This window comes from Anser brachyrhynchus (genome assembly GCF_964034855.1).
Source record: "Anser brachyrhynchus genome assembly, chromosome: 1".
NCBI lineage: Eukaryota > Metazoa > Chordata > Aves > Anseriformes > Anatidae > Anser > Anser brachyrhynchus.
This window is the reverse complement of record NC_137694.1, coordinates 207,704,643-207,722,207: the sequence shown is the minus strand read 5'-3', so window position 1 is coordinate 207,722,207 and position 17,565 is coordinate 207,704,643. Positions and strand designations below refer to the sequence as shown.

Sequence of the window (17,565 nt, the reverse complement as noted above, 5' to 3'; positions counted from 1 at the left end):
AAGCTGTGTCTGTAAAAGGAAACTAAGTAGTGCTGGGGCTCAAACGTGGCATTGGCAAAGAACCGTGTATGTAGTTATGTTGTTAGCACAGACCTTCTCATGTGTAAAGAAAACAGATTAGAAGGGACCTCTGGAGACTGCCAAGTCCAACTTCCCACTCAAGATGTGATGGCTTACATGTTAAATCACTTTGCCTGGGGCCTCATCCAGTTGAGTTTTGAAAATCAGCAAGGCTGAAGACTGTGAAACTTCTTTGGGCTGGGTCTCTGCTCAGTTACTGTAATGTTTTTTTCTTATGTCTAACCAGAATTCTCGTCTTTGCAGCTTGTTTTGATGGCCCCTTGTACTTTACTATACACCTCCAAATAGATCCTGGCTCTGTTGTCTCGATAGTCCTCCACTAAGTAGCTGAGCCTATAACCTATATTCCTCCTCCTCATTCTCTTCTCAGAGCTGAATAAACTAAACTATCTCCCTTAGCCTGTCCTTGTATTCATTAAACCTTCTTGTTTTGCTTGGCATATTGGATTGTATTTACTGATTTAGTCCATCACTTGCCATGATAGGCTCTCCAGACATGATGCTCTCAATCTGTGACTAACTCCCAATCATCATTCACTTTGGAAATTTTGTAAGTAAAATATAAGACAACATTTTATTATTTTGAAATTCTATTATAACATCTGAATAAATTTTGTTTGTTTGTTTGTTTGTTTTTCTCTCTTTATAGGCTAAAAACATCTGCATTTCACCTGAGATTGGATATGTTAGTTTTGAAATATTATATATTATTTATCTGTGTAAATGTCCTTTGCAGTGTTCAGCTTTGCTTCTGTCTCAGCTGTCCCATAATTTCCCAATAACTCTGCTCTCTGTTCAGCCATGGAGTTCTAGTTTTATTGCTCAATGCTTTGATTTCTATTCCTATGAATCTTCTATTCCTTCCATTTCTATTTCCTACTAGAAAGTATGGAATACAGGACCAAAGGTTATAAACTCAGTAGGGAAAATATCTTGCAGGGTCATTATATATTTCAATAATTCGCCACTGCATGAAAAAAAAAAAAAAGTCTACAAAAATAATATCATAAACAGAAGCAAAGACAAAATTATATTGAAACTGGGGCTGTAGCCATTACATTTCACTAGTTGATGTTATTTTGATAAATCAGCTGATAGGCAAAATAAACATAAAACAAAGCAGTTATTTCATTTATTACTTCAAACCTTCTGGACCAACCGGTCAACCTAAATCCAGATGTGAATTTGACCATTGTTTCACAGCTTCTTAAGTGATAATAACTAAGTCCTGAATCTTAAATTTTTTAAGTGTGAAAATTTCAAAACCAGAGCATTGATATCAAATCTCAGAGACACTTCTAGATAATAAACTGGATTCTGGGTCACATTTTCATTCTTTAGGTTACTGTGACTGTGCTAAAGGTGGCACAGGGTGACACCATGTGCAGATATCTTTCAGTACTGGAAAATACTTGGATGAGGAATGATCAAAGAGACACATTTAATTAGTCATTGCCCCAGGAGAAGGAGGATGATTGTCCTCAAAACCAGAATATTCCTGCTGTCAACATGAAGGAATTATTTGCAACAAGCACATAGCAGAAAGCTGTTAAAATCCAAATTTACTCTTGAGCTGCATATTAATATGTTTACAACATATATAAAAATGTAGTCCATTCTCTTTATGCAATCTCACCTTTTAGTGATGACCCAGAGAAATGCCACCTGAGCCCAAGGAAATAAACATGCAAAAGTATTCAAAAAACAGGTTTGGGAGTTTGTGGCGGGATAGCTATTTGTGATGTGAAACCTCACTCCTCTGGAAAGTCAGATTTGCTGACATAAATTCCTTGGCTTCTTTGGGTTTGTGCTCTACCTTCCTCAGACGCATCACCCATTTTGTACTAAAATTGAATAATATAAATATATGCAATATATCAGCCTTGCTTTATGTGTTTGCTTTCACAAGGTCACTTTGAAATGATCTGTCAGATAACTGCAGTGAGAGAGATGGAAGGAAAGTAAGAAACTCATGCAAAATTACTTGACCTACATAGTGTTGGGCAGTACAGTGAAGGCAGCAGAGTGTGTGTGATGGGAAATTTCAGTAGAGAGATTCACAAGGAAATGTAGGAAAACTTATAAATATTGGAAATCACTAGGTATAAAATATTGTTCTTCCTTCAAAGCAAAGCCACAGTACAATATAAAAGAAATTCAAGTCATTACATCTAATTACAAAGAAGTGTAAATCACTATGGGTTTTTATTTCTAAATCCAAACTCTAATAAAAAGAATAATTAACATCTACTCAGAAAAGTCTAGTACAGCCTTCCTGAAATATTACAATGATTTCCATGGTATCATATAGCCTAGCAGAAATTAATGCTCTGTAAAAAGCTGAGAGAGGAGAATCTAAAAATATGAAAGGCTAATAATATTTATTTGTTAAATGTCCCATTGACATATTGTTTTATCAAAAGTATATTTTTTTCCTCTAATGTTTCTTCCTCATAGCGTTAAACATTGGTGCGCTTTCAAATATTGGTGCAGTTAAAAGCAGTTTTAAAGTTGCTTTGCAGTTTAAGGATGGATTTTAGCTTGCATTTCTGCGTTTTGCTGAATTAAAAAGAAAATTATAGAAGGACTTGAGAATCTATTAGGTTATGAAGGGGTCAGCATGTTATGGCGTATCAGGAAGAAAATATTAGGAATGTTTAAAATATATATATAAGAGTGAAAAATGTTGAATATGGAAAAAAAAAAAAAAAAAAAAAAAAGAACATGGAATGATCCAAAAGGAAAAATGCTTATTTGATAATACTTAAAGCAGGTTAGTAACGCACTGGGAAGTATTTTATTCTGTCTGAAAAAGTAGTGATCTAATAATAAATCCTTTATTTCCTTCAGACGCAATGATATATGACTAGAAGTAGTGATATACATCTTATTATTGACAACACCTAATTGATATATGCTTATATTAGTTAAATGGGGGATGCTATACACTTGAATTAATTCCAAAGAGTAATAGAAGATTAAACAAGCACAGAGCTGGGAGGTTGCAATGAGACCTCTTGTAAAGATACAAAAGAACAAATTTTGGATGCTGAAACACTGAACATTGAATAAATCTAATCTATTGTCTAATTTTTTAAAACATTATCTACCACACCATATAGTACATTGATCCCTGTTTACCTTCCTATCCAAATATTTTGTTAAAATTTTGCCTTATGGAATAACCTCTCTGACTGTCATTCATTCATGGAGACAATGAAATAATGGGGGGGGGGGGGGGGAAGTCACCAACATCCAAGGACTAAAATCGCAAAATTGCAGTGAAAATTTGATTTTTATTATGAGAATATAGACCATTACAGTTAATTGAAAATGGACTTCAGGAAGAATCTGGGATGTAAGCCCAGATTGTAGTGTCTTTCACCTTGCTTTTTTTTGGCTGCAGGTACAAGTCACATGGCTGAAGTATTACAAGAAGGAAGACAGGACTGAATGGGACATTTCTGCTCATGTAATTATAAGCCTTCATAACTTGACACAGCTCCATCTCAGAAACAGATGCTTATGGTTGCTAGCCAGGGTTTTTTTGTACCTTTACTACTCTGACAAGAAGCCTGTTCCCCATTCTACTGCTAAAATGATGGGTAATCTTCTAATTTCCGTATGCCTTTAGGGTCAGAATTACTACAGCTAAGCAATTCTCAGAGATGCCTTAGGGTATCCTGAAAGGCACCAGAAACTAAAGCACTTTCCAGCTTGCCCAGAAATTTGTTTTACATTGCTGTTTCTGCTTTCCTTCTCTATCGAGGATCTCATAGATGTTCCTTGTTTTGAGTGCACAGTGAGCAAGCTTTTGGGACTATAAGATCTTTACAGAGAGATGGTAGTGGGTTCTGTAAACCAAAGTAAAAAAGACTGACGTAGTATGAAATTAGAGTTGTAAGTGATTAACACAACGGAAAGGTTCTGCCCTATAACTCTTAAATGACCTTCAGCTGTGCTATGTGAATGTGTAGCAAAGCAGATCAAAGAGAATTTATACAGCTAAGATGGAAAATCTTTTTCACGCAGAACACAAATTATTCAAGCATTGCTTATATCCCTATTTACGACTGAGTTATATCGTCACTCTTCCCTCACAAGTTTTGTTTCCCCATTTCCCCATGGTATTCCCTATTATCGCCAAGGCAAGTTGTATCCCGGTTTTTAACAAGACGTACCCAATTTCATTTTCTGAAGTCTTTTTAATCTGCCACTGAAATTTGATGTTGGCTTATCTGCATTATATACCTTTGATTTTAACTATTTTAGAAAGGAAAATCCTTTCTTTTCTTCCCTTTCTATTTGATCCCAGTTCATCAAAGTACGTAAATATGTATCTAATCGTGCACACCTGAGTACTTATTCTGAATTTATCATGTTTTAAAGCTGTTGTTGAGGACAGTAAGATTCTTCTTATTTATTTATGTTTTTTTCAAATGGACAAGTGGATTTGATATTTTTTTTCCTAGTAGGTGGGTCAGGCATAAACCTCCACACCAATTCAGTAAGCTTGGCATCATTTTACAGCTCTCTACTTTTTGAAAAGCCTTACAATACTAGCATGTGAATTAGATCACGTAAACATGGAAAGGCAGGTGATAATAAAAGGCAATGACTGTCAAGCCTATGGCATAGAGCCCCTTAGTGGGTCTATAACAGACTGCAGACCTTCCCACAACATTGACAACAAACATCTTCTATTCAAAAACAGAAATTTCTGGAACAAAATGTTAACTAGGTGGGTGTGCAAAGGTAAACTCTTACATTAAAACAGATGCAAATAGTGGAATCTGTGCAGAGAGCCAAATTCAGTTTTCATTAAAGTGGTCAGGAAAATATTGTCTGTAACATGATCGGGATATGGTCTGAGCTGAATCTAGACAGTGAAATTTAGTCTAAGTACACTGTGCAGAATGCAAAACATTTAAGTTCATTGTAATGTTATAAATACCTTCACTTCTATGTTGATTCTAATTTTACAAGGAAATGTGTTCAGTAAAAGCATTAGTCCAGTTAAACAACTATTCTTTCTCCTTCTCTTTTATCATCTTTAATATAATAATAATAATAATCAGGAAGCAGATAGGAAAGTAAAGCTAACCTTTTAAGAAACCACAAAAAAGCTGTGTTTTCTGTGGCTGTATTTTTCTTCATGTTTTCTATTAATAATTTTCATTATACATAAATGATAATACTTCTAGAAGAAATAAGCAAGTATTGTAAAGATGTTTCTATAAACACTCATTTACCATAGGAAATGTATTCATGCTATTGTTTCTTGCCCTGACGGGAGTGTTTCCACAGACAACGATGTATTAGTATAATGCTGGAGGAAAAAAAATAATTCAAAGCTTCCTCAATTTCCCTGAGAAAATAATAAATAAATAAATAAATAAAAATTCCCACAAGTATATTGACCAATTAGTAATGGGGAAGTTATCAGGTGATTTTTCTAATAACTTGTAGGTAGGTATAGACATGCACAGTGAAATGCATGAGAACAAAGTACATTTGGCTAAGCAATAAATAAAGGAAAATAACAATCTGCTTGGTGACATACTAATGCTTATATTCAAATTCAGCTATGCAGTTTTCAGGCAACGAAAATATCAAACACAACAGAAGTGTATTTGCATTGAAAAGAGTCACCATGGTATTTATGATGAACAAAAATTAAGAGCAACCAAGGCAAAATCCTTACAAATGGAATGACAACACATTGAGTCCAAAGAAGCCTCAGGCCCTATAATTTGTCACAGAATAAAAGTTGTTTACTTGCTTTATCCCTTTATATGCAGGATGAAATAGGCTTTGAGTGTGTCTCTATCTCCCCAGGGTGCAAAGGGCGAGGACCATCCCTGCTGCAAGCACAGTGGGAGGAAATTCAAGGACTGTAGTAATTAGTTAGAGTCCCGCCCCCCCCCTCCAGCTATTTCCCACAATATGGACACTCATATTGTGAGTGTTGTGAGTTTGGGACTCACAACACTACAGGTAAACCACTGCAATGGGGAGTGGTAGAAAGCCAGATCTGGTAAGAATGGATCTTTGTAATGCGAAACTTTGTGACAGCGTGATATGCTCAAGCATTTGCAGATGTGTTTTTTTTTTTTTTTCCAAAGGCGCACATGCATTTGTTCAGACCATGTCACTTTAGAGGTGTTCTAAATCCCACCCTACAAGTATCAGTCTCCCCACAGAGTCTGCACATGGAGCCTACAGAAGCCAGACCCCTTCTTTGCAATCTAGCTGCCTACTAGTTGAGTAGTATGTTTAGTTTCCCAAAAGAACCAGTATGAATTTAACAGCACAACAATTTATAACACAATAAATGTTCCACCTGCTCTAAAGCAGTGCCTGGTTTCAACAAAAATAAAATCACTTAGGAAGCTCATAATCAGAATCCCTTCCTTCCTTCCTTTCTTCCTTCCTTCCTTCATTGGATGCACTTAAAGAACCTCACTGTGATGAGCAAGAGTATGAGATGTTTGCAATAGGATTCCTATCTAAGCAGATATTTTCAGAGAAAGTATCATGACAGTAATTTACTCCTCATACAAACTGCAGAGCAGGGTATTCCTCAGCCAATTCCCATGCCAAAGAAGTCTCTCAGCCACTATATCAAACATGGGGTGATGATGCTTTGGCAGCTATCAGTGCATGATGTCCAGGACTGAGCTTCTGGCAGTCCAGGATGAAATCTGGGAGCACACCTGCTAAATAGCAATCTTGAGCATCTCAATGGGCCCCTCAATCCCCTGCTTCACTTTTCCTTTCTTCCTCCTCCCTGATGTGCTATCATTTCTATTCCTCAGTTCATGCTTAAACAAACAAAAAAAAAGTGTGGTAGACTAGTACTCCCAATGTTATTTTTTTTCCCAATTGAAACTAACAATAATGTTAAAGCAAAGCTTCCCAGTGACTTGGCTTTTTTCAGTATCTTAGCTTTATATATAAATTTGTAATTTATTCCAAAAATACATTAAAGGCTTAATAATTGGCAATAAGCACTTTATCATGAGTATTCCTGTACCTAAGACCTTCAAAATAGAATAGGTGGGAGGGAAAAACAAAACTAGCAACGATTGTCGTAGATGATTGTTGAAGCTGCACTCTAATACCTGCTTACAATTTTTTCCGACTCTAAAAATTCTATCACTTTAATTCTACTGATATGGTTAAAGTTACTTGTACTTTCATTGGAAATTTAAGTAGAAGGTCAGAACTCAAATATATATATATATATATATATTGTTTCTTATTAGAGACTACAGAGATAAATCCAGGATTTGTGGAGTTTTTGGGCTTCTTGGCAGTAGCTACTAATGAATGAAAAGTTTTATGTATTTAAAAAGGAAGGGAAACAGACAAAACAGAGAGATGTATTTCTGCAATCGCTTGTGCAGGAAGAATAAATGTCTGGTTATTATTTCTGATTTGCTTTCAAATCTTCAACTCAAGTTTAAAGATGCTAGGGAAAGATTAAGCCTTAGAATTGCCTGTTTCAGATTTTATAGATGTAAATGTATTTCATTAAAGAAGGGATGTATTTAAATAGGAAAAGTAATCAAGTAAAATCTTAGCTCATAGACATCAATGGAAGCTTTCCTGTTGTTTTCAGAGAAGCCAGCTTTTCACCAAGATTTTTCATTTAAAAATCAAGTCAAAACCTTTCTTCTTTCTCTTGTCTCTCAGAAAAAAAAAAAAAGAAAAAGAAAAAAAATAAAATGAGTCAGTGAAGCTCACTGACCAAAGAATATTAAAATTCCATACGAATATTATTCAACTATGTAGCTGTGGCAGTGAGACAGAAAAATGGTTTTGGAAATTTCCCTGCATGTTAGCACTGTTATTAGCTGTAGCCCCTAGATGGTGCTGCTACAAACACTCTTGCAAATCAACAGACCATATAGGCAATTAGACCTAGGAAAAATGATTTATCAATTGTGATGATGTTCACACCACCATTTACCTTGTTCTTTATCTGAAAGTCTGTGCTTAATGCTTGTTTTTTTTTTTTTTTTTCCAGTGTATAACTAGTGTGCAGAAGTCCTAACCATGAAAATAATATTAAATGATATCAAACATTGCACGAGAAATGGAACCCCTACACCAGAATGAAAAGATCTGCTTTGTCTTACAAACTCTCTCTAGTATTATGGTGCAGTTATGAGACATAATTGGCTAAAAGCTCCCATTAAATTGCTTCAAAAGGTAGGATTGACCTCATCTAGCTTTCAGGGTGGGATTCAGCTCCATATTCAGATATCACAGTTCATATATCTCTACGTGAACTACGTGAACTTGGCTTTCAGATAGTGTTCCAGTGGAATACAAATCTCCTTTCTTATATCTGTGAGCCCAAGAAGATGTCTCAGATATTTCAGGGTAAACTAAAAACTACTAAAAACTACTAAAAACTTGTGTACAGACAGCTGAATCTTGATCCTGACATTAGGACAGATGAACTCCACATGTATTTTGAAGACAGTGAGGAACTAAGTAACCAATGCTTTGCTGGGAAAATCAATGGCAGACGATAGCAAAAATATGCTTATGTCTATCTTGGAAACAAAGTCCTTGATGCTTCAAGAAAACGTATTATGCAGTAATAAAAAAACCACATCAGTTTGTTTGTCTCTCTAACTGCTTTCCCAACTCCTAAACTATAAGAACCATGCTCAAGAGACAAGGTGACCTGAAAAACTAGCTATTACATTTGCTTGTAATAATTGGAAAGGGAATATCATGCAAAGAAACCGAACGATAAACATGTTCCCTATAGACCAGAATAAGATAGAACAATGTCCCTGTCACAGAAAGTTAAAGAAAAGACAGACTGCAAAAAGCAACTTCTTTTTCATGTTTGGCCATAAAGTTATGCAACAAATAAGGTTTCACAGAGTAGTGTATTAGAATTTGCCAGTAATAATTGTTCCCTACTGAAAGTGTAACTTGGAAAGAGTGTTGAGCTGAATTCTTCAGTGGGAGACAATGACAAATATATGCTTATGACTACGCTAGAAAATAGTGTTAGCCAATGTTGATTTTGCACACCATAAGTCTGAGGAAGTCAAAGTGGTGATCCGTTGGTCCGTGCATTATTCATCTTCATACAGTGAATGAAAAGCAAATTGAAAACATTCTCTTTTCTCTGTCAGTGTTTTTATAGCCATTATGCCCAAGCATCCTCACATAAGGTTTAAAAAAAAAAAAACAAAAAAAACTACTGAATTTACAGCAACATAAGGCTCCATGTCCATCATCTACAGTATCTTTATTTTATACCATTGTGTCAGAACACCAGAGGCTGTAAGTCATAGTTGTCATCAGTGTCTTAGACAGTACCTGACAGGTTTTCCTGCTCTTTCTCCAGTGACATTTTGACATTTTGGAATTTTTGTTCTGATCTGTGAGTGTGTAGGTGAATGAGTAGCTCATGTGTAAGTCATGAGACAAGACTGCACAGCAAAGAGCAAAGGGCAGCAGTGATAAGAGAGATGAGCCCCCTCCCTCCAATTTATAAATGCATAAAGCTATCTGAAGATGAGTAGGTAACCATATAAAATACAAAAGTGTACCAATAGCCACCACACATCTACACAGATAGCTAACTCAATTTCCTATGTAATAGAGAAGGAAAAACAAACAAACAAAACTAAACAAACAAATAAACAAAACAGCTTCAATTTAAACACACACTAATATCAGAAAGCACAGATTTTTTTTACTTCTTTAATTATTTTTAAATGGCAATCATATTAAAAGAAAGAGACATGTCATCAAGGAAAAGACTGATTTGGGCAGCAGATAAGACAGGCCTGAATGCATCACATGAAACAATAAATACAAAGTCCGTTAAGTACCAAAAGTCTGAGAAATCTACACAAATGTTTTTTTATAGTTATAAGAAAACAATTAAAAATAGTCAATCTGTATCAATCCTGTTCATATGAATAAAGACCTATACAAAAAAAAAAAAGTGAAATTTAAATGTCTGTAAGATCGCATTACTGTTTTGTACATCTTGATTTAATTTTAATAACTTTGGGAATTTTTATCTTTGCTTATTCTTTATTTTGCTGAGACAAAACTTACTTAGAATATGGAAGTGAAAGTGAAGTATAAAGTGAAGTTGGAAGTGAAAGACAAGAGGATATACGTAAAAGTGACAGGGACATGTTGAACCTTAAAGAAATGACAGGATACTTCATATAGCACCTAGACAAACATTTTTAAAGCATTTCCTAAAGGCCACATCATCTCCAGTTCCTTCTCCCACTATGACTATAATGTCCAAATGAAGGTCATTCTAGTTGAACAAAGGGCAAAGCACCACAAATATTTCTTTACAGCATGAAGGGTACCATAAGTCAGAAATGTTTTTCATCTATTATGTGAAATTAGGATGCAGCAAAATATACCCAGCTAACCTTGTATTTAACTGCGAGGTTGAGCGGTATTGTCAGTGTTACAGCTACCCATAGGGAAGTTTTCTCCAAAGAGGCAGAAAGTTTCTTGGCACTGGCTTTTCCTGGTGCAGGCTGGATCATGTGCCAGAGCAACCCAGAGCCAGTGCACCAGCAAGCACATTATTCCACAAAGTGGAATATCTGCCTTCGGTAACATTTAGCATTTCTACCATACATTCTTGTTATTATGATCACTTTGAGATAACAACACACGTTACAGGGAAAATTCAGCACAGCTCCCAATTAATCCACACCAGTGCAGAGATGCAGATAAATCCCCTTCTACAAGCTACCTTGACAAGGTAAAACACAGGACAAAGTGTTGATGATTGTCCTTTAATCCCTTATATTCCGCAGAAATGAAGGTCATGCATGTAGCACAGCTTGATGCTGCACTCCCATGGTGTGAAATCTGCAGACACAAGCAAGAGACTCGACCACAGTCAGTCGGTGGCTTTCACCTCTAGAGCTCGTTATGTTTTGTTGGCACTACGCATGCTATAAAGCATGTTCTTTCTTTGGGGTTAACCCGATTATGCTCCAGCAATAATGGGACAGCTGCTGGTTGTGCTGCAGAGAGTATGTAGCATGGGTGAGTTACAGCACAAGATCAGAGATATGCCTTCCCCTGTATTTTGGCTTCAGGTGGTGCCAGCAGAGAATACATAGGGAGACGTAAGAGAAATAGGTCTGTTATTAAGAGATCCTTTGTTGCTTTCTCTCAAAGTCTGGGAAACAAGAGGTTTTAGGATTTTCTTCATGAGAAGTAAGGCCAGCTATAAAGATAACTGACAGCTTGAGATACACATCTCCTAGGTCTCTGGCATGGATTATAATTAATTCTAATGATATAATAGAAATAAATGTAGATCCATCTCCCGTCATTAGGAAGCTTGTTTTCTCATGTTCTTTCTGGAGGCTAAACTGTGCCTTTGACTCATTATTAGTGAGTGGAAGAAAATCATGTTACACAGTTGGTCAGTCACTCTAGAAGGGAAGAGTATTTGTGAATGTGCACATGAAAAATAAGCAAATTTGCTGGATGGGGCTGGTGGAAGGATGTGACAGCCAGCTACCAACATTATTTCAGAGCTTGGCACTACACATCACTCTACCTTGCGTAACAACAAGCAGATGAAGCTTTGTGCCCACAATCTTATTTCCTTCCTCTCTGATAGGATTATTAAGCAGTTGTCCTACCATCCTATATTACTCAGCTGTTGATGCTGAAGATAATTTCTGTTATTCATCGTGCTGGCATTTTGGTACCTGTATACACAGCCTCCACAACACTGCTAACCAAAAGCTTCAGATGCTTAAAGAGAGGCTCATGAGCTTTGTCATTCTCTAAAAAATAAATAAATAAATAAATAAATCTGTTCTCCTGAACATTAGATATGGTCCCAATGTATTCAGTAGCTTTCACACAAATCCCACCTGTGTTTATATGAGATACTGTGTTTGTTCCTATGTGATCAGTTCATTCTGTGTACAGAAATACATGGCATGCTAAGTTCAAAGCCAGGACTATGGTTTTGCCAGAACATACTCAGGAATGAGTTCGTGTTTATGAAAACATTTGTAAAGTGAAATCAAGTTTTTATACTTGTTGACTGTAGAATACAAAGGGAAATGCATTAGGTTTCAAAATGAACAGGTCAGATTTTTAAATACAGACAGCTAAAATGCACAATCTTCTCTAATATACTATTAGTTTATTCAATCTGAATAAATGAATGCATTTTTATTGTTTCCAACCATACAGATTTGCAGCTTTCTTTAGGGTTGTACCAATTACAGACTTCAGGGCTCTAGACTTAAGAAATACTTTTCTCATCTGCCTGGACATTGTGTTGTAGTAATCCTCTGCTACATGTTAAAGGATATCACTATCACTGCTTTTCCTTCTTCTGATCCCTCTTTGACAAGAATACATGAAGAAATTAAACCACTGAAATGAGAATCAGAGGGACATGTGGAAGTATCCTGTCTTAAAGGACTGAATGTTCCTCATCATCTTACAGAATTTGTAGATAACAAGAGCACTAACACTGAGCATCAGAGAACTTACAGTCTGTCCAGTCAAGTTGAGAAAAGTGTGAAGAGAAATAGGAATTCCAAATCCAGTATCAAGACGATATCTCAGAGTGCCTCCTGGTAGGCACTCCTTGGCTTATACAAAATAGAAGTCATTTTGTTGTGGTTGCAGCAAAGGACATCAGCAGTCTGGTGCAATTTTGAATAACAACAGACTGCAGATAATTTTTTTTTTTTTTTTCAGAATACAAGAGATTCTGCTGCTTTAACTCATAAATTATACCTCTGTGATACCTTGTGTGATGAAGAATTCACTTTAGATAGGGGAAAGCTAGAACTTTTGAGAAAGAACTAACATATGTTATGAAGTCCAGTTTGCAATACCCTATAAAACAACTCATAACATCAGTATTCAAATCTTTGATTTATTTTATCAATGAAAAATTGAAAATATCTCCCAAAATAGAGTGTTAGAGATTATTAATACAAAACTGGAGTAAAAGGAAAATCAGATCTATCTCTTGTGCTCAAAAACTTTTAGCAAAAAGAATGATTTACCAGCACACCCTAAACAGACTAGGACAATGCATTCATGCAGCACAGTATGACACTAGCTAGTAGAACCAACACTTTAACATAATGGATCATGCTTTATATTATAGGCACTGGGCACACCTTTAAAAATACAATTCTCTTTAGCTCTTGTTTGCCTGTTAGTAAAATCTAACCCAGAGCAGTACAGTGAGTGATACAATGACTATAAAGCTTTTCTTAAACCTGACTGATTAAAGACTTTTGATTATATTAATCTGATCTGGTTATTCCATGTCCAAAAGTTAATATGGTTTAAACGTGTCTGTGCTAACAAACACCCCTGGAAGATTCAGTAGATAAATTTTGAGCAGATGAGAACAGCCCTTGTTGCTATAAATCTTCAGTAAATGTGCTAAATAAACAAGTGACAACTGTTTAATATGTAATAACTTTCTTATCACTGTCTTTTAAAATCAACTTGAATTCTCATTAGGGAACCTAAACCAAGATGTGTTAATAGGAGTGTCACATTTTCAGGCGATAACACAACCATTAGCACATGTCACTGATACAAATCTATTTGTTAAGCTACATTATACTCCTGAAAGTAACCATTATAGCAATAAGCCTTCTTGTTAATAACCAGCTTGTTTGGGATTACAGAGAATGTGGGATACAGACCATATCTTGTTAACATTATTTTGGAATTTCTTACTGCTTTCTGAAATTTAAAATATCCCTTATCCCAGGTTTATATGTATCAAGATATTTAGCATTTTTTAGTCCAACAAATATATTCTGAAAACAGCTGCTACTACAAATTTAATATAAACAATCATGCTTCATTTTCCATGCCAACGCACTCACAGAAGGGGTAACCTCAATTAAGGTTGTAAGCTCCTAAAACAATATTAGAGGAAACATCAGGCAGCCAAATCCCCAGCTGTGAATGCCCATTACTGAATCTAAAATCACTAGATTTCAAATGAGACTTTTTCTTACATGACTTCAAGAAGGTGTACAAGAACACATACACCTGAAACTCCTTAACTTTCAATTCCCAAACATATGCATTTAAAGTTGTATGTTAAATAAAAGGTTATCCTCTAGTTTGGAATATAAAATTTACCTACCAAGTAAGAGACATCTTGGTTCTCTGAGGAGTCATATCGATATGAAATAAAAATAGATAAATCTATAATTAATTATATATACATTAATCACCTGCCTATATCAGGAACCTGAGACCACTATGTGGCCTTACTTGCCCTGACCAACTTCACCTGGGACTCTCACCTACCCTCTTTGTGCAGGTATCTTAGTCCCTTTCTGAGCTATGCTCTAGGTGGACCTGTCTTCAGCCCTGTGTACTGGCTCTGGCTGGGATGTTAACTTTCCCTGCAGCAGCCCATACAGTGCTCTGCACTTGTAGCTAAAACAGCAGTGGTATCACACCAGTGTTGTGTCTGCTGCTGAGCAGTGCTGGCACAGCATCAGGACTCTCTCTAACCCTCCTAGGGGGTGGGCAAAAATGTGAGAAAAGAAACATCATCAGGGCAGCTGACCTAAACCAACCAAAGGGATATTCCATACCATATGATGTCACACTCAGCAAGAAAAGGTGGAAAAAGGAAGAAGAGGGGAGGGGTGGGCTCTCGTAGCGAAAACGTCTGTCCTCCCGAACACCGGCTAGGTGCGTTGAGGCCCTGCTTCAAGGACGTGGTTAAGCATCACTCATTTGCGGGAAGTAGAGTGCAATTTCTTTCCTCTGCACTTCCACACAGCCTTTACTTGTTTTGTTTTGTTTTCCCTTTTCCCCTCCCTTTTCCCCTTTCTCTTTTCCCCTTTAGTTAAATTGTTTAATTAATAATAATCTTTCCTTAATAATTATTTTTTTCCCTTTAATTAAATTATCCTTTTCTCAACCCATGAGTTGTTCTTTCCTTTACTTCTTCCCCTCCTCTTCTAAGGAGGGGGAGTGAGAGAGCGGTTGTGGTGGAGTTCAGCTGCTTAGCACGGTAAAACCACCACACCCTGTCCTGGCTGGACTTTAGACCTATGTTGTAGGGAACCTATCTTCAGTCATGTCTCTGGTTCCATCTCCTGAACGGACCTATGGCCTATGCTGCAGGTCTATCTTCTGCTTTCGACATGACTCCCTAGATGGACCCTGGACATAAATATAAATATGGAAATATGTGCCATGAATACGTAAAGTGTATATATAAAAACACGTTTGACCAGCTCTTATTTCCCTTCCTAAGTTCACTGACCAGCATAGAGGTGGGAAAAAAAAATAAATTAAAATATATATCTATATCTAAAATTAATTAGCTTTGTCTGTATGGATTTCCTCAACCCACCCCCCCCCCAAAAAAAAAAAACAAAAAAAAAAACTAATTCTCCTTTCCAAACATTTTTTTTTTTTGTATCTTTTTACATGTTGCAGGGACAAGGCACATGGTATCTCTTTTGTGCTAAATATGTTCCATCCCCTCCAAAGACTTTTCAGTCCTCCCAAGCCTTTTTATAGTTGAAGCAAAAATGCCAAAAGATAGGGTTGGGGAATGGACATAAATAATAATCTCACTAATAGGAGTGGAAAATAAAGATCATGAGAAGACTAAAATCCAGTTGATTGATTGCTGAATGATTTCAAGTCCGTAAGAGACACTTGCTTTTGAGCCTGGAAACTCACATAGCTTCTCTTTCCATACTATACTTGAGTAAAGGCACTGTTGATCTTGACCAACAGTAACAGGTTTCTGAATCAAAGCCTTTTCCTTGCCATCTTTTTGTATAAATAAAAGGATGCATAAAGAAAATGAAGATCTTTCCTTTGCCACCCAGGCTTCCAGTTTTACTCATACACCTTGCTTCATTGACAGTTTTGTGGGAGGACATGCAATGGAAGAGTGGCATGTTTATTTAAGTGCTTCATCTGGGTATATTATATGACAAGTGGAAGGGATGCTTCCCCCTACTTCACGCCCTCCACTGAAGCAGTCTGTTTTGTGTGTCAGCTCTTTATTATAAAGCATACTGAGCTGTATTTACTGCATTTTCATTCTGCTTGAGCATTTCTTGCACTTATAGTGCATTAACTATAATTTGTGAATTAATTTTACTGCTTCACTTGGAATTCCATGTGAATGTTTCACAAAATAGTTCATGTGTCTCAACCCTCACTGGTTTTTGGCCTTTTCTCTACCTCTACCTAGGCTTTGGATGGAGGGTGAATGTAGTATCAGTTTAAATCATTGCATTGATTACAGAGAGCATTTATTTTTTTCCTGCTGTTTACGTGCCACCAGACAGCTCAAGTGGCCATTCTGCAGCTAGAAAAAATATATATAATATATATTTTTAGAAACAATTTTTGCATTATTTTGTCAGCCCAATAACTTGCACACCCTTGAAACAGGCTGAGGCAGTGATATTTGATTTATACTTGAAACACATAGCTACATCTTTCTTTTTACCATTTATTCCTAAACCAGGTGTTGGATAGATTTCCTTTTTTTATAACTTGGAAAATAAAATCTTGCAGTTCTACAGATTCATATATATCTACAGATCAGGCTGTTTGCAGAACAAAAACACACAGTATATCTATTTTTAAAAAAGAGAGAGTGAGAGAGTCAGAAAATGATAAACAAGCTGGCTGTCCTTGCTAAGACACCTGCCTGCATCCAACCACTTCAGAGCACTGCTGTAGGCAACGTCCACAGGGAGCTCTGACTCTTGAGAGAGTTTACAGAGAGAAACAAGATGATTTAACAAGTTTCAAGTCAGCCTTTTGCCATAGTCAGAGGGAGGAAGGGAAGGATAAAAACCCTTTTTAAGCAGCTTGTTCTTACTGTTTTTCTGCTGCAGTAAAATACGTGCTTGGTGGTTACAAAACTCCTTAACATCTGTGATACAACTGGGGAAGTGTCAGACAGCTTTTGTTTGCTTTGCTGTTGTTTTTGTTTGTTTGTTTTGAATCCACACAGGTATTATTAAATGAATGAAAAAGTTATCTGCGTGGCTTTCTGCCTTTTCTTTTCTCTTCATTAATTCATCTTTCCTCCAGGGACTGCCAAGGAGTGGTCAGAGCTGAGCTGCTGTAAAACACTCCCAGAAAGCTCTCATGTTTCTGAACACCACATGTACAAATGTTTTCTCATGCGTCCCTTTCCTGTAATGACTCTATTTATAAAGAATAAGTAGAGCCTAGCCAGTGGTACACATTATCAATTAATATCTTTTGTGTCTTCTTGCCAGCCAATCATCAGGTTGGGAAGAATGAACTTGACCTTACATTCAACCATAATTTAGGACATTCAGATCCATTCCACTCCCTGCCCTCCCCTTCCCTTCCAATGTATGCAACACTTCTTAAAGCAAATATGTTGGTGTCCTGGTTTCAGTTAGGATAGAGTTAATTTTCTCTTAG

General features: G+C 36.4%; 1 protein-coding gene and 1 long non-coding RNA gene across 7 annotated transcripts in view; one reads left to right on the top strand and one right to left on the bottom strand.

Moving 5' to 3' along the window:
- LOC308187916 overlaps positions 1-10,352 on the top strand; it is a 28,049-nt gene extending 17,697 nt beyond the window's left edge. For 3 of the 4 annotated variants that reach the window (XR_013945006.1, XR_013945007.1, XR_013945008.1), the window contains 2 exons: positions 567-631; positions 3,488-5,910. This is a non-coding gene — a long non-coding RNA (uncharacterized lncRNA). Of the gene's footprint in view, positions 1-566; positions 632-3,487; positions 5,911-8,113 lie in introns of those variants that run through there. The other variant, XR_013945005.1, reaches the window with a different exon arrangement.
- Positions 1-17,565, bottom strand: part of TENM4 (teneurin transmembrane protein 4) — a 1,681,110-nt gene that overhangs the window by 1,075,188 nt on the left and 588,357 nt on the right. The gene's annotated exons all lie outside the window — the stretch shown is intronic.